This window comes from Mytilus trossulus, chromosome 6 (genome assembly GCF_036588685.1).
Source record: "Mytilus trossulus isolate FHL-02 chromosome 6, PNRI_Mtr1.1.1.hap1, whole genome shotgun sequence".
NCBI lineage: Eukaryota > Metazoa > Mollusca > Bivalvia > Mytilida > Mytilidae > Mytilus > Mytilus trossulus.
In genome coordinates this window covers 67,498,906-67,526,882 of record NC_086378.1, presented here as the reverse complement: position 1 = coordinate 67,526,882, position 27,977 = coordinate 67,498,906, and the positions used below count along the sequence as shown (strand labels likewise).

General features: G+C 31.5%; 1 protein-coding gene and 2 long non-coding RNA genes across 3 annotated transcripts in view; 1 reads left to right on the top strand and 2 right to left on the bottom strand.

The window, feature by feature from the left end:
* Nucleotides 1-27,977, bottom strand: part of LOC134721722 (uncharacterized) — a 103,003-nt gene that overhangs the window by 29,483 nt on the left and 45,543 nt on the right. The window lies entirely within an intron of this gene.
* Nucleotides 49-8,811, bottom strand: LOC134721720 (uncharacterized). Its single transcript, XR_010107917.1, has 3 exons — nucleotides 8,519-8,811; nucleotides 2,926-3,132; nucleotides 49-250 (listed from the first exon to the last, which is right to left on the bottom strand). It is a non-coding gene; the product is annotated as an uncharacterized LOC134721720 (long non-coding RNA).
* Nucleotides 8,864-27,263, top strand: LOC134721721 (uncharacterized). Its single transcript, XR_010107918.1, has 3 exons — nucleotides 8,864-8,967; nucleotides 20,196-20,282; nucleotides 26,853-27,263. It is a non-coding gene; the product is annotated as an uncharacterized LOC134721721 (long non-coding RNA).

Here is a 27,977-nt window from a genome sequence, read left to right as displayed (position 1 = left end):
TAAATGTTATGAAACTTATAAATCTAGGAAATGTGTAGAACATATTGTTGTTAATTGACCATGTTGATTTGCCATAATTTATCACATTCACACATATTCATTGCAAAAACATCTTCTTTTTCATAAGTGTCTACAGGAGCTTGTGTTTCTGTATCTTTTCTTTAAAGAATCATCATGATAGCTTCTGTTCCCTTCACATTCGAGACATAAATGAGATCTTCAGGAAAATATCTACTCTTTATATCTTAATCTGAAAAAACAAAACAAAAAATATGCTTTGACATAGTTTGACATATTTTTACAAGATTGTACATACTGAAATGTCTTGCCTGCTTTATGGTCATGATTGAACTTTCTGTTGCATGTTTCAATCTGAAGAATATACCACAATTAGTTCCTAAAACATATACACATGACTAAATTTTTCTTCCAACATGATTTTTATTTATTTACTAATCAAGGTGAGAGTAGACAATGAAAAATAGATAAACATTTATAGATTACCGTAGCTTCTCAACTTTAATTTGATATCAACAAAATGTATTGTGGCAATTTCTCAAATATCAGTGGTGGATCCAAGGGGAGGGTTCCGGTGGTTGGAACCCCCTTTTTTTGAGACGATCAATGCACTTGAATGGAGACATTTAGTTTGAACCCCCCCCCCTTTAGGAATGTCTGAATTCACCCCTGAATATAATACAGGTTACCCAATCATCACAGTTGGTTGACCATTATGGATAAACCATTTCACAGATGATATCGGATGTTTCTTACTTCGTACCATCAATCCCCTTTCCTTTTCATGAATGTGACCTACCGAAATAGACTATATATATATATATACCAAGTTTGTAATAACATGTGCAACACAAAGGGTGCCACATGTGGAGCAGGATCTGCTTACCCTTCTGGAGACCCTGAGATCACCCCCAGTTTTGGTGGGGTTTGTGTGGCTCAGTTTTTAGTTTTTAATGTTGTTTCTAGTGTACTATTTATTGTCTGTTTGTCTTTTTCATTTTTATACGACCGCAAATTTTGAAAAAATTTTCGTCGTATATTGCTATCACGTTGGCGTCATCGTTGTCGTCCGAATACTTTTAGTTTTCGTCTTCATCGTCCGAATACTTTTAGTTTTCGCACTCTTACTTTAGTAAAATTGAATAGAAATCTATGAAATTTTAACACAAGGTTTATGACCATAAAAGGAAGATTTGTATTGATTTTGGGAGTTTAGGTCCCAACAGTTTAGGAATTAGGGGCCCAAAAGGGACCCAGATAAGCATTTTTCTTGGTTTTCGCACCATAACGTTAGTATAAGTAAATAGAAATCTATGAAATTTAAACACAAGGTTTATGACCATAAAAGGAAGGTTGGTATTGATTTTGGGAGTTTTGGTCCCAACAGTTTAGGAAAAAGGGGCCCATAGGGTCCAAAATTAAACTTTGTTTGATTTCATCAAAATTGAATATTTGGGGTTCTTTGATATGCCGAATCTAACTGTGTATGTAGATTCTAAACTTTTGGTCATGTTTTCAAATTGGTCTACATTAAGGTCCAAAGGGTCCAAAATTAAACTTAGTTTGATTTTGACAAAAAATGAATCGGTTGGGTTCTTTGATATGTTGAATCTAAAAATGTACTTAGATTCTTGATTATTGGCCCAGTTTTCAAGTTGGTCCAAATCTGGGTCCAAAATTTAACTTTATTTGATTTCTTCAAAAATTGAATAAATGGGGTTCTTTGATATGCCAAATCTAACTGTGTATGTAGATTCTTCATTTTTGGTCCCATTTTTTAAATTGGCCTACATTAAGGTCCAAAGGGTCCAAAATTAAACTAAGTTTGATTTTAACAAAAAATAAAGTCTTGGGTCTCTTTGATATGCTGAATTTAAACATGTTCTAAGATTTTTGATTATGGGCCCAGTTTTTAAGTTGGTCGAATCAGGATCTAAAATTATTATATTAAGTATTGTGCAATAGCAAGTCTTTTTCAATTGCACAGTATTGTGCAATGGCAAGATCTATCTAATTTCACAATATTGTGAAATAGCAAATTTTTGTTTAATTAGAGTTATCTTTCTTTGTCCAGAATAGTAAGCAAAAAATAACTTATTGCAAGAATTTTTTTTTAATTGGAGTTATCTTTCTTTGTCCTGAATCAATTTAAATCTTTGTTATATACAATATACTTTATAATGTATATTCACTTTTTACTACCAACTGATCAATTTGAATAATCTTTACCATTCAGTGATAACAAGCAGTTTTTTTACATCTTAATATTTTATGATGTATTTAAATGAGTAGTTATTGTTGCAAACTCCATTAAAATATTTCAATTGAGATTAGTTTTGGAATAAGGGAAAGGGCGATGGGATTTAAAAATTGGGTTCAATTTTTCTAATTTGAAATTTCATAAATAAAAAGAAGATTTCTTCAAACATTTTTTTGAGAGGATTAATATTCAACAGCATTGTGAATTGCTCTAAGAGAAAACAAAATTTTTAAGTTCATTAGAACACATTCATTCTGTGTCAGAAACCTATGCTGTGTCAACCATTAAATCACAATCCAAATTTAGAGCTGAATCCAGCTTGAATGTTGTGTCCATACTTGCCCCAACCGTTCAGGGTTCAACCTCTGCGGTCGTATAAAGCTACGTCCTGCAGATCATCTGGTTAGCCATGGCGTTGTCAGTTTATTTTCGATTTATGAGTTTGGATGTTGCTATGGTATATTTCACCCCTCTTTTTTTTAACAGGAGGTTAATAAGCTGTTATTAGCAATGGATGTTAGTAGCCATTTAATTCTTTTAAATTAAAACTAGTCTTAAGTACTGAACCATGTTTGATTGAAATATTTGTAGATGCTATAATGACACACTTCTTCAAACATCAATAACAGTAACTGTTATAATCATACCTTTGCTGACTTCAGCATTTGGTTATGTCTTCAGTTTCTTTTCTCATCTGTCATAGTATCAATATTATATATGTAGCATACCACCATCTTGGTGCATTCTGTATTACAAATAGTTACTCAACAGTTTTATCTTAGCAATCTTTTGGTGTTTTTTTTATCAGGAACTACATGTTCTATATTCTGGAAATCTTACAATGCATGGAAAAGCTGAAATTATAAATTAGGTAAATAAATTTTAAATAATATGAAACGACACAATCAGCTTTTTTAATGATAAATGTGTACTAAGTTTCAAATTGATTGGACTTTAACTTCATCAAAAACTACCTTGACTTAAAAAACTTTAACCTGAAACTGAGGGAACACTTTTAATTTCTATGTTCAGTGAACCATAAAAATGGGGTCAAAAGTCTTTAATTTTGTTTTAAAATAAGAAAGATCATATCATAAGGAACATTTGTACTAAGTTTCAAGTTGATTGGACTTCAGCTTCATCAAAAACTATCTTGACCAAAAACATTAAACTGAAGTGGGAAGAACGGATGGACAGACAAACAAACAGACGAAAGGACGCACAGACTAGAAAACATAATGCTTCTCTACTATTGTAGGTAGAGCATAAAAATTCATAAAAGAACTAGCAAAAAAAGGCACCAACAAAAAGAAACAAATCTAAAGTAATTGTCCATTAACCAGAAAACCCTTGTTTTCCCCTTTTGTTGCTCCTAATTCATAAACAGATTGAGTCATAACTCCAATATTCCAACCCTTACTATCCTTTGTGGTGTGGAAACTTCAGGCAATTCTATAAACTGTACTACAAATTATTGTCTGGACAATAGAAAATTGATTATTTGGGCCCCTTTTATACCCCTTTTTCCTACACCAAAGGGACCATAAATTAACCCCCAAATCAATCCAAACCTTCCTTTTTGTGGTTTCAAACTTCAAAGATTTATATTTACTTATGCTAAAACTATTGGCATTTTTTTAATTAAACTTAAGTTATCATATATAACTTCAAATAACTGATTTTTACTGAAGTTATATATGTTGGTAAATTTCAAAATACCCAACACTTGAACTAACATTAATTTGGCTCGTTTAATTTTCTTAAAATTTTGACAAAGTATTTACTTTGACTCTTTGACAAAAATATAAAAAAAATTTTTTTTTTGAACCAACCGTTTTATCAGAAAAATTACACTGGTTATATAGCAGTTTGACAAACACTCATTTTGATCATTGAAAAGCTTAATATCCCTTTAACAACACAACGTAATTACAACGTTTAGCTGACTTTACAGAGTTATCTCCCTGTGGTGTTAGGTACCATCTTAAAAGTTGTGTGAAATAATTCAAATATAACTTTTGGATTACCTCCCTTACACAGCTTTCAAATTGTCTTGACTATCCTTTAACCAGAAAAATGATTGTTTTTCATCTTTTTTGCCCCTTATTCATAAATGGTTTTATCTATACCCTCAGCCAATCCTAACCATCCCATAGTAGTATAGAGCATTGGGGTATAATTTTAGAAAGATCATACATGTACACTTTTACACAAGTCATTAAACTACAAAAATGCTTGTGTTTGGCCCATCATTCATGACTGTTTGCCCCATAACCCTAAAAATAAATTCCAACCTTCTTCTTATAATATTTAACATTGTGGTACAATTTCAGAGGAATTGAAATACTTATACACAACTTATTGTCCTGAAACTAGATAAATGCTTGTTTTGGTCCCCTTATCCTAAATCTTAGGGACCATAACCCCCAATATCAATCCCAAGCTTCCTTTTGTTGTTTTAAACATTGTGTTAAAATTCTATTCATTTCTATTAACATGATTAACTTATACTAAAGTTATTATCTGGAAACCATCCGTCTTCGAAAGATGCTCAGCTAACCACAAAGACGATGTGATACCAATATAATCATATGATTGCAAAAATTTTATGGTTGTATAAAAAGGTATTCTAGACTTTAAACTAGAGGCTCTAAAGAACCTGTGTCGCTCACCTTGGTCTACAGGTATGTGAATATTAAACAAAGGAAGCAGATGGATTCATGACAAAATTGTGTTTTGATGATGGTGATGTGTTTGTACATCTTACTTTACTGAACATTCTTGCTGCTTAAAATTATCTCTATAAATAAATGAACTTGACCCAGTAGTTTTAGAGGAAACGGTTAGTAAAAATTTACAAATTTTATGAAAATTGTTAAAAATTGACTATAAAGGACAATAACTCCATAGGGGATTAATTGACCTAGTTGACCATTTTGGTCATGTTGACTTATTTGTAAATCTTTCTTTGCTGAACATTATTGCTGTTTACAGTTTATCTCTATCTATAATAATATTAAAGATAAAAACCAAAAACAGCAAAATTTCCTTAAAATTACTAAATCAGGGGCAGCAACCCAACAATGGGTTGTCTGATTCATCTGAAAATTTCAGGTCAGATAGATCTTCACCTGTTGAACAATTATACCAATTATACCCTTGTCAGATATATGCTCTAAATGCTTTGGTTTTTGAGTTATAAGCCAAAAACTGTATTTTACCCCTATGTTCTATTTTAAGCCATGGTGGCCATCTTGGCTGGTTGGCCGGGTCATCTGACAAGATACCACAATGATGATTGTGGCCAAGTTTGGTTTAATTTGGACCAGTAGTTTCAGAGTTCTAGAAGAATTTTGTAAAAGTAACAACGCCGGATGCAAAGTGATGGGAAAAGCTCAGTAGGCCCTTTGGGCTAGGTGAGCTAAACATTACTTTTTTTCTAGTTTATAACTGAGTAAAGGCAATATCATATATATATACCCAATAAATCATCAAATTCTAAACATATTTCTATGTTGATTAAAATGAAGCTTTTTATTATTTGATGCAAATTTTATGTTCGGAGAGCATTCTACAGCTATTTTCCAGTATTCATTTAGGAATTACTTGATCATCAAAAAAGCGGTGTTTAAAATATAATACAAGGGACTCATATTCATTTTAACTTTATTTCGTGCTGCTACTTTTGATTTTACACAGTTAAGATGGCTCAGACTTATTCAAAGTTTCTATCAGAATGCCGTATTATTTTAATCTTTACAAAGAGTACCTCAAATTTGTCGAAAAAAATAGGGGTTCCAGACCATTTAAGCTCAAAATTGTAAAGGGACCATTTTCAATGAAATGATAGGGAAAATAGAGGTGCTGACATATTTTTATGGGATATCAAATAAAAACTGTCTGTGATACCTCAGGTGTGACCTGGTCCAAATCTGTAATGTACAAAGCTGAAATATAGCTTCAAATAGCAAATACAAGGACTTATATATACATGTATGCGTCCCTGGCAAATACAAGGGTCACCAATAAGGAAAAATAAAAATTTTGCCTTAAAACCCAAATTTTGGAGGGAAAATGGTGAAATTGGGTGAAATGTCAATTTGAGCCTTTAGCAGACCTGTACAGAAATTGCTAACAAAACCACATAGAAGCACATTTCAGAGATGCATGTAAGAATTGTATATAGCTTTAAATTTATAAAAAAAAATAAAAAAATTTAAAAGTTTTTAGGAAAGTTAATTGTTCAATAACATGTAAATTATTCTCACTGATTTTTGTGATAATTGTCTTTTGATGGATCAATAATAAAAAAACAAACTTTTTGTTTTGATTTATAAGCTAGTAGTCAGCTTGGAATTAATAAAAACAATGATGTCATGGATGTATGAACTGTAAATCACGAAAACAGGAATTTAATACAAGGATTTACAAGTTCGTTTAAAATTACATTTTGTATATTCTGAGACTTGTATTAAAAAACAAATTATTTTGTTACAAAATAGCAATGAAGATAAATTAATACATTGTACTCCAGTGTTCTACTATCATGACAGTGACTAAGCAAATAGGGGAAATAATAAATTGGTTGTGGCAATACAAAAATTCAGCAAATTTTTCAACAAACTTTAACATGTAATGTTCAAATAATTAACATTATGCCACTGGAGTATAAAAAAAAAATCAGAGCAAATTGATCCAGGGCGAACAAGTACAAGTGTGAATGATAAATTTGTCCTGGTAAAATATGTCAGGGCGGACAAATATTACTATATAGTATAAAAAGTCCATGGTTACAAAATTTACTAGTATATATTTAGTCCGATATTAGTTATATATGTCCCCAACCAAATTTTCCTAGGTAATCATGTCCTATAAAATCCTATAAAAGATTCAATTACTTGCATTTGCAAATTTAAATCTTATGTTTTAGTAATTTTTAAGAGTCACATAGTTAAGTTTTTGATAAAAATTATGTCCCCAGACTATTAATTTTCCCACAAAGTCATGTCCATGTCATTAGAAGTCCTAGGTTTAAATGTCTTTGCCTTTAATTTTTAAAAGTGAATATGAATGTAATATGTTTTAACATTGTTATAGACAAAACGAAAGAGTTGTGTATCAATCTGTTACAGCTAATTTCCTAAAGCATGTAGAGCAAGACTTAAGTTAGCTTGCTTGCTTTGTATTTAAACTGTACACTCATTAGGATAATATCCAATTAAATTCAAATATTAAATATACAGGTTAAACTATGCCTATATATATTATATAAAGATGACCATCATGTCAATCATATTAACAAAGCTTGTATAAACAATTATACAAACAAAGAAGGCAAGCCAACCAAAGTTTTGCAGTACATGCATTAGGAAATTAGCTGTAAATAAAATTTGTCTGCAGACTAATTTTCCTAGGAAATCATGTCCATGTCATATTTTCCTAGAAAATCATGTCCATGTCATTAGTATTGAATTCCTAGGTAAAAATGTCCTAGTCCAAATAATTATGACAGCTTGAAAGGCTATTATATTTTTTTTCTTTGACGCCTTACTTCGACGAACTAAGTAAGGCGTCAAAGAAAAAAAATATAAAAGCCTTTCAACTTACAAGACGTCATAATTTGACGAAGTAAGGCGTCAAAGAAAAAAAATATAATAGCCTATCAAGACGTCATAATTATTTGGACTAAAAATGTCCATGTCTTTTATTATAAAAAATGTTATAAGCAAAGGAAACTGAATATTTATGTTTTTAATAATTAGGTTATTAAGGAAATATTCTTCATTTTTATTGGCAAAAAATTTCTTCTATTATCCAATCTTATCTATAAAAAAAAAATCTTCTATTTTAAATATATTTTATGATACAAAAAAACTATTAGAAAAACAAGTCTTGTGACATATTTTCCTAGGAAAACAAGTTACAAACATAAATTACTAGCTATGGACTGATTTTCTAAGGGAGACAGGGAGAAAGGAGGTAGGAGAAAGGGGTGGGAGAAAGGGGGTAGGAGAAAGGAGAGGAAGGTTGGGAAAAAGGAGAAGTTGGAGAAAAAAATAAAATATGAAGAAATAAAATATCTCTCTTTTTTCCGGTAAATTAAAAAAAATAAAATAAGGAGAAGAGGGGTAGGAGAAAGGAGAAAAGAGGTGAGAGAAGGAAAAAGAGTACCCCCCTGTCCTCCCCTTCATATAACTGCATTTTCAGATCCTTTTTTCGCTTGTTCTATTAAAATCTTACCACGTAAATTCCTTAACTCTCTTTTTTATTTAATTGAATGTTGATTTTGTTTGCCTCAAAACAAACTGTTTTTCCTGTGAATAATTTTCAATCTCCTTGCTTCTAGTATGAAAAATTTGCAAATCATCTTTGACAGACGACGCGAGCACGAATCGCAATCTGTCAACAAAGTTCTAAATGCACATAAAAATAGTCCGCTGTCGAGTTTTAATTTGATTTAGAATGACAAGACATTTCATCGTTCTTTGTAGAACAAACCATGATATCAATACACATTTGTATTTTATTGATCTTTCTAGGGATGTTGCGACTTTAATAATAAATATTCGTGTAGTAATATGCCCTACGAAAGGAGACCGTAAAGGCAGAGCAAACGAAACTTGAGGATGAAGATGAAGATGTGTTGATAAGATCTGGAACGTAAAATGCATAAAACTTAAATTTTCTCGGTAAAAAGTCACTTACTATTATTTCTCTTTCAAAACTGCCATTAAGGAAACACGCATTAAAATACCCGTTTGGAAAGGGGGGGGGGGGGGGGGGTCTCAACGGAAGATTCCGGGAACGTTCGGCCTGATATATAATATTTAGCCGTCATGTTAAGAATGTAAATTATTTGAATTAATATGGGAAAGTTTGTTGAAATGTTCGCCGATTATGGCCAGATATTTTTTTTCCATTGATTTGTGACTAGGCCTAATAAACTTTTGAGCTGCAAAAACAAACAGTTTCTTTTAACGGAGCTATCCATTTGATTTTAGGGGGGGGGGCTAGGATAAAATTTGAAAAAATAGGCAGGGCAGGAGTTTTGAGTAAAAAATAGGCAGGATGACACACTTGCAAAAAAATTAAGACAATTTTGGTAAAAAAGTCAGGATAAACTAAATAAAAAAAAGGCAGGACAATGTATTATATGTCTCTGGCAGGACCGAACACAGTCATGACAGTGAAAAATAAAAAGGCAGGACAGAAATTACAGCTGAAAAAAAGGCAGGACAAAATTTACATCCTAGCCCCCCCCCCCCCCCCCCCCCCCATAAAAATCAAATGGTAGCTAAATGGAGCTACCATTTGATTTTCATGGGGAGGCTAGGATGAAAAATTTTGTCCTGCCTTTTTTTTCAAATTTCATCCTAGTAATAATGATACAACTGATACAAATCAAAATATAGAGAACAAAAATCACAACTTTTCTAATACATCCCTTAATGTCCCTATTACACGTAAAGAAATCAAAGACTGTATTAAGAAGTTTGATAATTAATGAATTTCTAAAGGTGTGGTCAAACACTCTAGTTTTACTTTTGACCAAACTTTTTAATAAGATACTTAACTCAGAAAAAATCCCCAAAATTTGGAACATTTCTCTATTGACATCAATTTGTAAATCTGGTGACCCATGATGGCATCTGATTGTGGGAACTATAGAGGTATAAATCAAAATCAAATATATTTTATTGTCAATTAAAGACTCCCATTACAGGCAGAATAATCACAAGTTAAATTTGGTACAATGATTACAAAATGATTACAATTATTTGAATACAATTAAATCAATGATTACAAAATATTTCTCTTAAAAAGTCTGTATGTTCTAAGTTTATTTCCAAATGACATATTTTTTCTGTCATCGTTTAAAGATGAATACCACAACTTATTATACTTTAATTTAAGTTTGTTTAAAATAAATCTTTTTCAAGTTTGATTTCATATTAAAAACTTGTGATAAATCTATGTCTTAATATTTTGCTAATGAATTTATAGAATTAAACCAACTTTTCTTACTATGGTTTGATAAGGATTTTGATACAAGGAGAGCTTCAGACAATAATTGGTCCTCTGTACTTGTTAAACGTTATAAGTACGAAAAGGATATCTCCCAAGCTCACCTATCACTGCCATATTTGTGCTTCTCTTTCCTACTCCCAGTGAAAATTTACATATTTTAGAATGAATTGATTCAATTTGCAGTTCTTTACATAATTTTTCAAAATAACAATCTCCTTTTTCAGTTAACTTTTTTGAATCTAAAGCACCCCAAATTTCACTTCCATAAGTTAAAATTGGTTTAACTGTGTGGTCAAATATATGAAGTAAAGTTTTAATTTCTGGTTTATGACCTTTAAATATTTTATAAATTTTAAAAAGAGCTTTTAGTCCTCTTTTATATAGATCATGTTTAGCCTCTGTAAAGCTTCCAAAGGCACTAAAGTTTATTCCTAAATATGTATACTGTCTAGCTTTGTCAATAGGACAATTATTTAATTTAAAAGATGAATGATTTATTTTTCCTGTACAGTTGAAAACCAAACCTTTTTGTTTTTTTTAAGGTTAATTTCTAATCCCCGTTTATTACAGTTACAGACACAACTTATCTAAACTATTTTGTAAGCCTTCTACAGTTTCAGACAGCAAAACTACATCATCAGCATATAATAAGCAGTTCAACTGAATTGAATCAAGTTGAACTGGGTCACAAGTTTTATCAAATATTTCAGGGAGGTCATTAATGAATAATTTAAAAAGATTAGGGCTGAGATTATCCCCTTGTCAAACCCCTATATTAGATGAGAAGGAGTCTGTCATGTGAGATTTGCTCATTCTCACATTCAACTCAGTCTTTTTATACATGCTTTTAATAACATTATAATATAAATCACTGATGCCATATTGTCTTAGTTTATAGAAGAGACCCATATATGCCAAACTGTATCAAATGCCTTTTTGAAATCGACAAAACAAGAAAAGTGAAGTTTAGGGCCCATTTGAGTATATTTTTCTATTAATGTTTTGAGAACAAACATATGGTCACTTGTTATTTTTTTCTTGCAAAAACCAATCTGTTCTTTACATATTATATTTCTCTTTGATAAGACATAAGACATAAGACATAAAGCTTTATTTAGAGTCGGTATAAGCAAGCAATTACAAACATAAGCTCTGAAGAGCTTTTAAAACCGACATAACAACAAATAAAACAAAACAAACATATCGAGTCATGCACACAACATTAAACATATAAAGCAAGAGTTCAATCAGTATATAAACATGCAGCACAAAAGTTCTTTAAGCATCTTACAAGTTTAACACATACTGGTACATGCAATTATGAGATAAAAACACAAAAGCACAAATGAAATGGTTTGCACATAAAAAGCATAAAAGCACATTAAGTTTCTAAAATTAGCACAAAGGCAGCAGAAGCACTATAGTAAAAATATTAGAATAAATTTGCCATGCTGAAAATAAAGCAACAAAACAAAAAATAATAAGCAGAGATTAACTGGTTTTGCAGGCAAAGCATTGGCATGAGATGCCAGACCAAGAATTTATCAAGTTCTTGAATTGATTTAAAGACGATTGCTTACGAAGCTCATCTGGCAGCTCATTCCAAAGCCTAGCACCTGCATACCTGAAAGATTGAAGGCCATATGCAGTTGTTCTTACATGTGGTAGATCTGCTGTATTCTGGTATCTGAAAGAGTAAGTTTTTTCCTTTAAGTGAATCAAATCATGAAGATAAACAGGACAATCTTTATTTATAATTTTGAAAACTTCAATCGCCAAAGATCGCATTCTTCTTACTTTTAAAGATGGTAATTTTGATTTGCAGAGTAGATCTTCATAACTTGCTGAATGGTCTTCGTAGATAAACCTTAGTGCTCTCTCTTGAATTTTCTCTATCTTTTTTGTATTTACCTCCCCACAAAAGTGCCAAACTAGTGGGCAGTAATTAAAGTTGGACATTATGAAAGAATAATAAATTGTTAATTTTCCGAGTTTAGTCAGGTGTTTACCTATTCTTTTTAATACATTTAATTGTTTGGATGCTTTTTTACATATTATAGAGACATGTTCATTGAAATTTAGTTTAAAATCTATTGTTACACCTAGCAGTTTAACGTTATCTTCACACTCTATTTCATTACCTTCTAATTTAAATTTTAGGTTTTTGTCTTTAGTTTTTTTACCTACAGCTATTGCCTGAAATTTTTCTGGATTTGCTTTCATTTTATTTATTGAGAACCAGTTTATCAAAATTTTACTTTCTTCTTCTAATGTTTTAATTAATTTATCTAAATCGTTATCTGCGTATGAAAGGGTGTTGTCATCTGCATAATTATAGAGTTCACTTTTATGAATAAAATAGAAAATGTCATTTAAAAAAATATTAAATAATGTTGGCCCTAATATTGACCCTTGTGGCACCCCTTTAAACATTGTTTGCCAATAGCTTGAATTAGTACCTACTTTAACACACTGTTTTCTATTAGTTAAATAGCTTTCCAAAAGTTTAAGAGATGAGGCGGACACACCATAAGATTTTAATTTTAGTAGGAGGAGGTCATGGGGTAGGCAGTCAAAAGCCTTGGACAAAAAAAAATCTCTAGCCTTATGTTTAATATTTTTGCAAATAGTTTTCCTAGTGCACTTCCAATGGTTATATCCCTATAATTTGAGGGGTCATCAGTAGAACCACTTTTGAATATTGGCACTATAAATCCTTTTGCCCACATATTAGGGAAGGAGCCAGTTAAAAGAATATGATTAAATAATTTTTTAAAACTTGTTAATAGAAATGACTGGCTACATTTTAGCATTTCATTTAGGATGATGTCAAAGCCACTTGACTTCTTATTTTTTAATGTGTATATATATAGCTGTAATTATTTCTTTATCGCTAATTTGGAAGTCAAGTTCTGATAATATTTTTTCCTTTTCCAATTGCTTAAATCGATTAATAAAATTGTTATCGGTTGCATTAATTTTGCTTTTATTTAGCTCTTTAAAATAGTCAAACCATGTATTACATGGAATGTCTGGAGATGTAGATTTCTTTGTATCTTTTGATAAATCCTTTTAAATATCCAGTATTTATTAGGGTTATTTTCATGAAGGTTGTCAAGTTCATCCATTATACTTCGTCTAAATTCCTTTAATTTCTGTTTTCTAGTTTTTCTGTACAATTTTAATAGTGAAAAATAAGATGTCCTAACAATTGGATCTTTGCTAAACTTTTTAAGGAGTTTTTCCTTACTATCTAATAAGCATAACAAGCTGTCTTGGTAAAGTCTTTACATCCATTTTACAAAAACGACTTAGTGATTTTCTTGAAACATAATTTATTTTTTTCAAATCAAGGTGGTTTTAGAAAAAAATTACAGAACTGTAGATCATGTCTTTATTTTAAAAACAATAATAAACAAATATTTGTTTAAATGTAAAAAGAAACTATATGTGTTTTGTAGATTTTAAAAGGGCTTTTGACAGTGTCTGGAGATCAGCTCTGTTCTTAAAATTACAAAATAAAGAAATACAAGGCAAATTTTATAATATACTGCATGACATGTACTCTAATACCTTATATTCATGTAACTATCAAAATATGTTTACCAAGCCTTTTCTTGATAATCAGGGTGTCAAACAAGGTGACAGTTTAAGTCCAACTTTATTTACTGTAAATTCAGAAATTATTGCGAGGTTTTGATTATTGCGAAAAATGCGACAGACTTGTAAACGCAATAATTTTAACTCGCATTTTAAAATCATTGATATGAATTAAACAGGATTTTTCTCAAAATCATTTTAATTAAAATCGCATTTAAGTCTAAAATGACAAAATCGCAATAATAAATGCACGCAATATTTTCTGAATTTACAGTAATATATTTGTTGATGACATAGAAAAATACTTAGTTACAAACTTAACTAGTGCAGTAAATTTAAATGGTCAAAAAGTGAACAATTTATTGAATGCTGATGATTTATTATTGATATCGGAATATGCAGATGGTCTCCAGAACTCTCTTGATTCTTTACAAAAACATAGTACTGAATGGAAACTGGACTTGAACCTTAAGAAAACAAAAATTATAATTTTCTCTAAAACTAAAAGTAAATTAAAAAAACGTTTACTTTTATTACAGTTCTAATGCAATTGAAATTGTTGATTGTTATAAATACTTCGGAGTTGATTTTCATAGCTCTGGAAAATTTATACAAGTAGTGTCAAGCCTCTCAGATAAAGCTAAAACAGCATATTTTGCATTGAAGTCAAAACTACCATACATATAATATAGTGAAAATTTGTCTGTTAAGACTTGGCTCCAGCTTTTTAATTCAATGATAACTCCTATTTTAACTTATGGATCAGAAGTATGGTTATCAGAATTCAAACCAAATTTTGAAGCATTTATAGACAAAAGTACATTAGACAAAACACAAAACTCCATATTTAAAAACATACTTGTGGTTCATGGAAAGTCTTCCAATCTAGCAGTGCGGTGTGAATTAGGCACTTTACCCATTCGCATTAAATGTTATCAACTTATGTGTAAATATTATGAGCGTCTCAATAATATTGGTGAACAGTCTGGTGGTCCGCATGAAATTTTCAAGGCTGCTTAAGCCTTTTGAAGTGGACAAAACTCTCACAAATAGAGAAAATTCATGGTCTTATAAACTATCTGAATTAATGAAATATATTGCAATACCCTTTAAAAAGCATTGTGATAGTAATTTCAAACAGAAACTAGAAGATTTCTACTAAAATAAAATTATATTTTAACTTTCTAAAATAAAAGATGGACACTGTGGTAAACTTTTATTTTTTAGTAAAATTTAAACAACAAGAATATTTAAATTTTAATATTCCTAAATACCTTTAACCCTTTCCTCCATAATGACGCCTTTTGACGCCACCCCCCTTACTTAATAATGACGCCTTTTGACGCCTTTGTAGTACCTCAGTTGAAACACTTTGACTACAAAGTGTCTGCAGTTGACTAAAATAAAATTGGTATCCATTATGAAAAGGAATATCATAGGAATATATATATATCCGACTCAAATTTATTTGATGAAATAGTTGTTTTTCGCAATGCCTTAATACTTTAAAGCATATGTTCAGCATTTTATCAAAAAAATCCTATGCGAATCAAGTATGCAAAAAAAAAAAATTCAATGGAGGAAAGGGTTAATTGAAAAAAACTCACTTAATTAATAATAAGAATAATGCACACTCATTAGCAATAGAAACTGGGAGGTATGCAAGACCAAAAATACCATCTAATGAGAGATTTTGTAAATTTTGCACAGGAAAAATTGAAAATGAGATTCATTTCTTGATTGAATGTCTGCAATATAACAAAATTAGATCTAAATATAAAATTAATGATATAAATTTAAATAATTTGGATGAAAATTTTACCAAAATGTTAGATCCTATGTCGGAAAAGGAATTAAAATCTATTTGTATGTATATTGAAGAAGCTCTTGATTTGAGAGACCACCATACCGTTTCATCAGATAATAATCCTTGACAGTAGTTTGTCCATATACATATATATATATATAAATATCTTATATTGTGTGTTTTAAGTAAATATATGAAAATCTAGAATAATACTGAAATATATAAGTCTATGGTATCAATATCAGTTTATAATGTATTTGTATACATAGAATTGGCTTGACTTGTTCCATGAATCTTTATTTCATTTGTGTGTTGTTTTAATATTATTAATTATCTGTATTTGGATCACGCTTCTATTGAGCTCTTTCCAATAAAATATTGAATTGAATTGAATAAACAGGAATCTCAGGAGGGGGCACTTCCTATACATATAAGGTGTCAGCTGGGAACAGTATATTCAATACATGTACACATGTTCCCAATGCATAGTCGGATCCTTGGCCCCCTTTCGTGGGAAAAATTGGTTTATCAGGGGCGGATTTATCATCAAGGAGGGGGCCTTCCCCCACTTTTTAGCTCACTTGGCCCAAAGGGCCAAGTGAGCTTTTCTCATCACTTGGCTTCCGGCGTCGTTAACTTTTACAAAAATCTTCTCCTCTGAAACTGCTGGGCCAAATTAAACCAAACTTGGCCACAATCATCATTGGGGTATCTAGTTTAAAAATTGTGTCCGGTGACCCGCCCAACCAACCAAGATGGCCGCAATGGCTAAAAATAGAACATAGGGGTAAAATGCAGTTTTTGGCTTATAACTCAAAAATCAAAGCATTTAGAGCAATCTTACATGGTGTTAAATTGTTCATCAGGTAAAAATCTATCTGCCTTGAAATTTTCAGATGAATCGGACAACCCATTGTTTGGTTGCTGCCCCTGAATTAGTAATTTTAAGGAAATTTTGCTGCTTTTGGTTATTATCTTGAATATTATTATAGATAGAGATAAACTGTAAACAGCAATAATGTTCAGCAAAGTAAGATTTACAAATAAGTCAAATGACTGAAATGGTCAGTTGACCCATTTAGGAGTTATTGCCCTTTATAGTCAATTTTTAACCATTTTTCGTAAAACTTAGTAATGTTTTACAAAAATCTTCTCCTCTGAAACTACTGGGCCAAGTTAATTATAGATAGAGATAATTGTAAGCAGCTAGAATGTTCAGTAAATTAAGATGTTCAAACACATCAGCATCACCAAAACACAATTTTGTCATGAATCAATCTGCGTCCTTTGTTTAATATTCACATACTGACATAGACCAAGGTGAGCGACACAGGCTCTTTAGAGCCTCTAGTTTTTGGAAAAATTTGGTTGCTTATACAGGAAATCACTGAAGCGTGACTGGAGCGGCCCCCTCTTAGGTCAGTCAGTGGGCCCAAATTATGAAAATTTTTGGATCCGCCACTGTTTATATATAGGGAATCATTGAAGCATGACTGTAGCTTAAATTTCACATTATTATACAGTTTTCTATCAGAAGCTTTATTTTGGCTAGCATACCAATTTCTAATATATTTAGTGTGAATTAATTTGCTAGATATGATTAAAAATTTATATTGTCCGAAATGTTTTACTTCTTGTTTAATTTCAAAAACTTTTTCTACTAGCAAATGAGAACTGGCAGAAGAAGTTATGTTAGATTTGTGAAGCTCTTGGCTGCATTTATAAGCATCTTTCAATAGACTGAATTCAGTTGTAAGATTTTTAAATCTATACCAGTATTTTACAATTGACTTTACAATATCATAATGTTAGGGGAAAAGACTGAAGTGGGGACCCCCTCTTAGGCAGTCTTTGGGCCCCCTCTTATGAAAATTTCTAGATCCGCCATTGTTTTCTAGTTTTAAAATATGTGAATAGGTGTTGAAAATGTTAAGAAATATATTAAGTCAACAAATTAAAAAGAAAATGTGGTACACTGTATGATTGCCAATGAGACAACTCACTATTATGTTTCTAGATAGGCAGAATCAGGGGGCCCGGTCTGACAACACCTTTTGTTAGAAAAATTTAGTTGATTGTATAGGGAATGACTCGAGTAGGGACTCCCTCTTAGGCAGTAAAAGGGCCCCCTCTTATGAAAATTTCTAGATCCACCATTGATTTCTAGTTTAAAAATATGTGAATAGGTGTTGAAATATTCAGAATATTAAGTCAACAAATTAAAAAGAAAATATGGTATACTGTATGATTGCCAATGAGACAAATCTAGTCTCTAGATAAGATAAGATAGTTTATCTCATAAAACCATGCAAGTACAAAGGTTACAGAGAAGTTTAAAAATGATATACATATAAAACAATTTATTCATTTAAAATGCACACAATAGACACAATTACATTAGAAATTAACAACTTTAGGTCACTGTATGGCCTTCAACAATGATAAAAACAGAAACTACTATAAGTTACAATAAGGAGGCTCGAGGGTACATGTATAAAAATTTAAGAGAAAAATAAACATTTATTTTTTCATTACAAAGGAGTAGATTCAGTAAGACCCCTTTTTGGCCCCAAAATATAGCAGTTTTACAAAATTGTGAAAATGTAATCCTTAAGCTATTTATTGGAAAGTAGCATGCTTCTGCTAAATAAATATAGGATGTTTTTGACAATACAATGCATATATCAGGTACTAGCATCATTAAGTTATGCTAAATTACTGAAATCTTCAAAATTTTAGATTTTTTGGTAAATTTTAGACGGTTTCTGTCTTAAATGAAAGTGTAAATTTTCCCCTTACATTATGATATTGTAATTATTCGTGTTCATTTATAATATTGAAATGTTAATTATACCCCATGCAACGAGTTGCGGAGGGTATAATGATTTTGACCTGTTCGTTCGTCCGTCAGTCCTGTTTCTTGTCATCACATCATAATAAGGACATACTATGTAGTTGTGCATATTGACGGGAAATTGCGATTCAATTTTTTTTCTAGGAGTTACGCCCCTTTGAACTTATTTACTTTAATGTACTACTGCAACAGTTTGTCATCGCAACTCCTCTCAAACCACACAACAGAATTTCACGAAACCTTTTCAGATAATAAGGACATACTATGTAGTAGTGCATATCGACCGGAAATTTGGATTCAATTTATTTTCTAGGAGTTACGCCCCTTTGAACTTATTTACTTTAATGTACTACTGCAACAGTTTGTCATCTCATCTTCTCTCAAACCACACAACAAAATTTCATGAAACCTTTTCAGAAAATAAGGACATACTATGTAGTTGTGCATATCAACGGGAAATTGCGATTCAATTTTTTTCTAGGAGTTACGCCCCTTTGAACTTATTTACTTCAATGTTCTACTGCAACAGTTTGTTATGGCAACTCCTCTCAAACCACACAACAGAATTTCACGAAACCTTTTCAGATAATAAGGACATACGATGTAGTTCTGCATATCGACAAGAAATTGTGATTCAATTTTTTTTCTAGGAGTTATGCCCCTTTGTACTTATTTGCTTCAATGTACTTCTGCAACAGTTTGTCATCTCAACTCCTCTGAAACCACACAACAGAATTTCATGAAATTTTGTAGATAATAAGGACATACTATTTAGATGTGCATATTGGCAGGAAATTAATTTTTCTTATACAATTTTTTTTTCTTACACTAATTTAATTTCTCCAATGACAATGTGGGGACGTGGGGTATGTGAGTGTGCTCACTAAGGTTCTTTAATTGTATTTAATGATAATACATAATATATATATATACATGTAAAGGTTGAGGATGAACACAGATGCAGCCACTTTCATTTTTTGACAAAAACCATCAGAAAAGTTACATTTTTTGGCAAATTCAATAGATTTTTCATACGAAAGCTTGAATCTGAGCGTTTTTAATGACTAAGTCAGTCAAAATCTTTCACATTAACTAATTGAATCAATTGAAATAGACAGTTAAGAGTTTAAAAAGTGTCCAAAATCTTTCGTTAGATGAATTTGAAATTTGAGGCCAAAGTCGGAACCTTACCTATACTCCTTTTATTTGTTACCTTAAGTAGTTGTTACTTTATCATATGGTACAAAAATAATTTGAAAAAAATCAATTTTTTATGGCCTCAGATGAATTTTAAAATGTAGATCATCATTAAAATTGCTCAAAATTATCTCCCTTTGGTATAAAAATGCCATTTTTGGAACTCATCTGTGACCTTTATTTTTTATTATTATTTTCAATTAAGCTGTTCTTAAACTTAACTATTGTAAAATTTGTGCGATTTCTGTAATTAAGTTCTCTTATTTCGATATTACCTCTATTTCTGCTATTAGTTCAACAGAAAAAAGGTACCTTTACAAAAATGTATGCTTCTTTCGAAGGCAGGTTGTGAACGGTGACCCCATTTTTTTTTATTAAGTACAAGATTTAAGTACGTTTATCATTTTTACAGAAACAATTTTTCCTTGTAGATGTTGCAGATACATTCATACAAATGATGTTGAAGAAACAAAGAGAAAAGGAACTTGGACTGTACCAGTTTGTTTGCAGCTTCTAAGGTGAAGTATACTTATTTAAATGTTTTGTAAAAATAAGAAGATGTGGTATGATTGTAAATGAAACAACTCTCCATTAGAGACCAGTGAGACAAAAATTAACAACCATAGGTAACTGTACATCCCTCAACAATGAGCTATACAACGTCAAGGACTTGAAATTACCAATGAACAACTTAGGGCCTGATTTATTAACAAAACATTGAACAATAAACTGTTATGATATACAGCAACAAACTACTGAATTACAAGCTCCTGCATTGAGACAGACACATGGAGTTTGTAAAACATTAAAAATGGTTGCTGGCACGAAACCCTCCATCTAACCTATGACAGTGGTGCAACATTTCAACTAGCAAACTATAAAAATCATTTGAAAAGGGCTTAATTCTAAGATCAATACAAAGTCAAAGCACAATAAAAAATCCTAAAAAAAACCACATGAAATACACATCTGAGATTTATAGCAGTTACTGAAAGCATGTTCTAATAATCAATATTTTATCCTTGTCCTTACACAATGGCCTGAATTTCTCTTAAGGGCATACCGTACAGTCTTGATCCTGTATTTACAAGTTCGTGAAAATTTGCATATAGGCTTTTTTTTACCTGATTAAATCAAATATGTAATAAAAAATATACCTTCATGTGCTACTTTTTGAGAAAAATGAGGTCGAAATTTTGTATATTTGCTCAAAATTCCGATATGTGGCCGTATTTTCTTCTTTCTAAAAAAAGACATATTTTTTTTGTTATAAAAGATAAACACAAATTGTTTTTTGTTAAAGTCATATGAAACGAGTGAGTGGTGAAAAATAATGTTTGTCCAATTCTTGAACCAATGGATGTATACATTCATAAACTTAGTCCTATGTGCAGGATTTTATCATTATTTTCGCAAATATATCATAGAATCGCCAATTTTTTTCTCTCTCTGTTTGTTATGATTGAACAAATATGGCTGCTCATTTAATGCCGTGATTTGAAGCCGTGATTTGAAGCCGAGTTTAACCGATTGTCACCTTATAGTAAACAAATCACAAAAAGCATGGGTATTGAGCACGTGTTTAACATGTATATTCAGATATTTGTTTATTTCAATGACAGATCCATGCATATTGTGGTCACCGGATTTTTACGAGGAGGGTTACGCTCGGGTCACTATGCATACTGAAAATATGTCGGCAAATTGCTTGCTGGCAGCAAGCAATTAAAAAAAAGTACTCTTCTTCTAAATGTGGACAAATTAAAGAATTTTCATCAGAAAAAAGTATATGTATATAAGTTGTTTAATGAAAACTAACCATTTAGTTATAAAAAACATATGTATATTTTTTTTTAATTTGAGGTTTCTTATGACTTTAAATAATCGGTAATTTCTGTATTTTATAAGTATCCTAAAAAATTATGCATTTTTTATTCCGAAATAACTCGTATTTGTCAAATGTTCATGAATTGAGGATAAATATGTCACTGTTGGCTTTTTGTTTATCAAAATTAAAAAAAATCCTTTATTTACAGTTTTATAAAATTTGGGTCACATAATCTCCCTGCAAATTGAAAGTCAAACATATTGCTGTTTTGAAAAACGGGGTTCCATGAACTCGTTTTCAAATAAATTCAGTTTGAATGATAAAAATCAGTCGAAAAATGCATTTTTCTCTGGTATGTTAAAGTTTGATGTCGCGAAAATAACATTTTGCATTAGCAACGTCATTACCTCCTCTGTAACTGTATTGTATGCCCTTAAAAGCTAACCTAGACCTATAAATGAATGATTATAGCCATCACTTGATGTCATCTAAACAAATAACATATAGATGGAGAGAAATTTTAGTTTAAGTCGCAAAAATGATCAACAAGAAAAGATCATCAAATAAGTATCATGAATGGTTGAAATTGTCAGTCAACTCAGAGTTTTTTGTACGGTCTAGTTTTAATTAGGATTTTATTGTAGATTAAGGAGGTAAATTTCCTCTGTTGAAAAAAAAATGGTTGAGAAGTCGGAAAGTTTGACTGAAGATTAAGGATATCAAATGAAGGTCAACATAAATTTAAAGTAATGTTTATATTTGTATTAATACATGTACCTCGAGTATGCATCAAAGATGTATTGGGTAAGATGGTAATAACTGTATGTGAAACAATAAGATTTGTTTAAAGTGGGCAGTACATGTATATTAAAACATACCATCAACATTAGCAAAACTAAAAATGCAATCATAAAAGCATCTGCAAAGTTTCATAGAAATCTGTGAAAGTATGACACAGTATCCATGGTATCAGTTATTTGATGTCCATGTCATTCAAGGTGGATATTGTGTCATTGGCAATAAACAAATTTCCTATTTACATGTACCCACTTTAATCGGAACAAATTTGAGGGAAGTTAACTGTTTAATGCATATGCCATTATGTTTTCTATACATGACTAAATCATCAGAAAACTGTAAACCTTCCGCCAAAATTGCACCATTTATATTTTTGAATTTATTTCTTTCGGGTGTTTGTAGTGACAGAGTACCAAGATGTCTTACCACAGAGAAGGTATTAAAACCTGTTGAAAAAACATAGAATCCGAGTCAAAGGTTGATAATGTGAAAATAGACTATTATACCACATCATCTTATTGTCGAGCCTGCAACTTTTGTTGCAGAAAGCTCAACATATATATAATGTTCTGGGGGCCAGCAGCGGAGTTAGCTGAATTCTTAAAAGCTTTATATTTTAGAAGGATGAAGACCTGTATGCTTCATACTTTGAATATATACCAAAATGCCTCAGGTTACCAAGTTTCTCTCCGTCACATGTCTAATGTCCTTGACCTAATTTTCATGGTTGAGTGTCTACTTGAAAAAAAGTTAAGATTTTTATACGACTGCAAAAATTCAAAATTTTGGTCGTATATTGGTATGAGGTTGGCGTCGTTGTCGTTGTCATCCAAAGACATTTGGTTTTCACACTATAACTAGTAGAAGTAAATAGAAACCTATGAAATTTAAACACAAGGTTAAAGACTAGAAAAGGAAGTTTCAAATTGATTTTGGGAGTTTTGGTCCCAACAGATTAGGAGTTTGGGTCCAAAAAGGGCCCAAATAAGCATTTTTCTTGGTTTTTGCACAATAACTTTAATAGTATAAGTGAATAGAAATCTATGAAATTTTAACACAAAGTTTATGACCACAAAAGGAAGGTTGTTATTGATTTTGGGACTGAGTTTTGGTCCCAAACAGTTAAGGAATGAGGGTCCAAAGCCAAAGGGTCCAAAATTAAACTTTGTTTGATTTCATCAAAAAATGAATTATTTGGGTTCTTGTGTATATGTCAAATCTAACCGTGTATTTAGGGTGCAATCAACAGTTTTTTTCTATGACGTCATATTTTGAGGGACCATCTATAATTGACCCTTAGTGGTGTTAATGTTAATGAAGATACTTGTATAAAACTAGATATCATTAGAATCATATGTATAAGTTTGTGATAAGGTCAGTTCAAGGGGAACCATTAGTGGTAGGCCAATGTTAATTGGTGTTCAGTTTTATAAACATTAGCACATCTCATTTCCATGGAGAATATTTGGCCCTGCTCCCTCAGTCATGGTCTATTGACTTTAAAACTTTTGCTTAGTTTACATGTATTAATGTGTGATAATATCAGTTTAAGATGAACTGCTTATGTTAAGTCAATGATATTTGGTATGCAAATTTATTGTCATTTGAAAGTGTTGTTTTCATGGAGATTATATAGCCCCACCCCTGATCATGGTTCATTGACTTTGAAACTTTTACATAGTTTAAAAGTTAATGTTTGTGTTTAGGTTCGTTTAAAGGGAGCTACTTATTATGAGTCAATGGTAATTGGTATGCAGTTGTATTATATTTATCATTGGCACATCTCATTCCATGGAGATTGTTTAGCCATGTACCTTCAGTCATTGTTCATAGACTTTGAATATTTGCATAAATTACATGTTAAAATATTGCTATTTAATTTCAACATTGCATTATCAAAATAACATGAATATTTGCATAACTTACATGTTAAAATATTGCTATTTAATTTCAACTTTGCATCATCAAAATTACATGAATATTTGCATAACTTACATGTTAAAATATTGCTATTTAATTTCAACATTGCATAATCAAAATTACAAAAAAGGGATACCTATCTCTGTGATAACAGTTTATTAAGTGTAAGTTCTTAGACCACATTCATTCTGTGTCAGAAACCTATCTTGTGTCAACTATTTAATCACAATCCAAATTCAGAGCTGTATCAAGCTTAAATGTTGTGTCCATTCTTGCCCCAACTGTTCAGGGTTCAACCTCTGTGGTCCTATAAAGCTGTGCCCTGCGGAGCATCTGGTTTGTAAAGTGAAATTCTCTCTTATTATAAGTAAAAAGATAACTATATTTGGTATGTGAGTACCTTGCAAGGTCCTCATGGCTGTCATACAGTTTTCACTTGACCTCGACCTCCTTTCATGGATCAGTGAACAAGGTTAAGTTTTGGTGGTCAACTTGACCGTCAAGTCCATATCTCAGATACTAAAAGCAATATGTCTAGTATATTTGGTGTATGGAGGACTGTAAGGTGTACATGTCCAACTGGCAGGTGTCATCTGACCTTGACCTCATTTCCATGGTTCAGTGATTATAGTTGAGTTTTTGTGTTTTTTTTTCTGTTTTTCATATACTATTTGCAATAGGTCATATATATTTGATGTATGGAAATAATAACAGAATGATTGTTAGGTGTACATTTCTAGCTGGTATGTGTCATCTGCCCTTGACCTCATTTTCATGGTCAGTGGTCAAAGTTAAGTTTTTGAGTTTTTGTCTTTTTATCTAATACTATATGCAATAAGTCTACTGCTATAATAACTATATTAGGTGTATGGAAGAATTATTAGCTGTATAGATGTGTGCCTTGTATGGTTCATCTCACTTTGCCTGTCCTTGGCCTCATTTTCATGGTTTAGTGGTCAATTTTTAGTTTTTTTGGTTAATGTTAAGGTTATGTTTCAATTGTAATAAAGCTTCATTTTAAGGACTACAAAAGAAGGCGAGACATTTCAGCGTGTGCACTCTTGGTTTTATATTAAACCCTAGAAAGAAGCTACAGATTAATGTTAACTGCAAAAATACTAAAATCCTTTATTAACCCTTGTCGTGCGGGGGCCGTAATATTACGGCCGTACCCAAAATACCGTTATTTTGGCATCAATGGCGCTCCATACATTTAGAGGTTATCATAATACCATTTATTTCGTAGTGTATGCACGTTTCCTCAATCTGAAACTATTCATGTCATGTTTCTCACTTTAAATATTCATTTTGAGCTCAAATACGAACTTCAAAATTTGATATCGGACAAAATTGGGTTTTTTGGAGGGGTGGGTTACCTTCAAGGTCTGAATCACGGAGTTCAGAGGACTGAAACCTTGACAAATACCGTTAACCTAAAGGCACATAACGACTGGTCGTGTCTATTATCAAAATACGCCAAGGAAACGACTACTTCCGGTTGCAAGTCCAGTTAAAGTTCAAAATTGGAAAAAATCCGAAATTTGGTGAATTTTGGTGCAAATGACCTTCTTTACACTGATGAACCCAGATCAGTTTCACTCCGACCTAACAACTGTTGTGATAAAAGTGTTCACTGGTGTCCACGCTACATGTAAACTACAGATGGATGCATCTATTAGCATATCTCGGACTTACAGGTCGAGAAAAAGAACGAAAAAAGGTCAAAATTGACGCTTTTTGTACCTGAGGACCAACTTTGGGGCAAATTTCCGCCAAAAAAGCCCCCCATTGTAAAATGTTAAACAATTAAAAAGTAATTAACAGCGTCCTGATCTTTATAAGTTCGAAGAATAAAATTGAGTCATATTATGGTATGATGTTGTTGTTAGCGATGTATGTCGACACATATGGTTTCCGGATAATTATATAGTTTAAGCGAATGGATATCCATGAAATTTTACACAAGGTTTAATACCAAAAAGGAAGGTTGGGGTGATTTTTGGGGTGATGGTACCAACAGTTTAGAAATTAGGGGCAAAAAAGAAGCATTTTTGTAGTTTCCAGACATTAACGTGTGTGCCAGTGTACTAATCTCTCTGAAATTGTTCTTCAAGGTTCCATATCACAAAGGGTAGACTGGAATTGTTTAAAGGGGTAATTGCCTCAAACGTTCAGGAAATAGGGGGTCAAAAACAATCATTTTTCTAATTTCCAGACAATATTTTGTGTTTAAGTGTCTGGATTTCTTTAAAATTGTACTGCAAAGTACCATACCACAAAGGCTGGGATTTAGTTTTGGGGTAATTACTGAAAGGGGGTTGAAAAAAATTGGGGGAGGGGGATTTTTTTCTCTCATAATTCTGATCAAAATCCAAATACAGACAGTCTAGCTATCATGCTTGAATATTGTGTCCAAACATGCACCAACTGGTCAGTCAAATAACAAGGCTGCGCTGCACATCATTTTCTTAATCATATTAATCTGACATGTTAAAGTTTGTACATTATGAAGTTACTAACCTGTTGATTTTGTGTATTTCAGATTATTATTGAAAAAAGAGCACTTTGAAGTACTAGGAGAATTTGAAAACATCTTGGTGAAAAAGTCTGACTGGATATGACAGAACATCAAAATAAATGACGAAAAATTACACATCTTATCAAAATAGCACTACTAGAAACTAAAAGCTACTTGCAATTTTCACTGGTTTTGAGATCAGTAACAGTCTGACAAGGAAAGAATTTAATGAACATGATTACGATGCCTCTTGATAAATATAAAAACATATTGACTGTAAAATAATTACCAGTTACCAATTATATCTGTTGTTTACAAAATTTGTTATTTGGAAATATCTGTTGAATGTTTTGAAATTAAAATGTGTTAACTTAAATGATTTAAGAATTGAAGTCTTTAAATGATACAAAAGCAAGGATACATGGAATGATTGCAATTGAGACAACTACTAGCCCTGCATAATAGGGCACTGATGTAAACAAGTACAGGTCACCTGAAGTCTTCAACAATAAGCAAAATCCTTAATTTAAAGATCGTTATACATGGGCTTATTAAGTCCCAAGATAATGGTATCTACATCACTTGCTGTCAAATATTTGTTTGTATGTTTCTGATGAAGGTTAATTAAAATAAGCCCAGCACACCTAATTTGTGAACTGTTTTCTTTTAATTTCAAAAGAGAAAGCTAATAGACAAATTTAAGCAAAAAACAAAAAAAAGGAAATCCATTTAATATGGCAGACAGCAACCAAACACAACCAGTTGACATAATGAACATGTTTTTGAGTGCTCAAACTGCACTATAACATTAGACACAAAAACATCTTATATAATGCTGGATTACACAAAAGTGTTTAAATCATCTGCTCTTCTCTGGTGTTTAAAAATTGTACAGATTTGGTGTCACAATATCTCAGTAACATGGGTTAGAATCCCGGCATGGGAAGAACAAAAAAATTGCGAAAGCAAACTTACAGATCTTACATTTTTGGGTTGATGTTTTGACGACTTGCATGTACATGTACAATATATACAAAAAGTTAGCTGCTATTGAGACAAGGCAAAAATCATAGTGCAACAAATAAAATTGAGAAAGGAAATGGTGAATATGTCAAAGCGACAACCACCCGACCATAGAGCAAACAACAG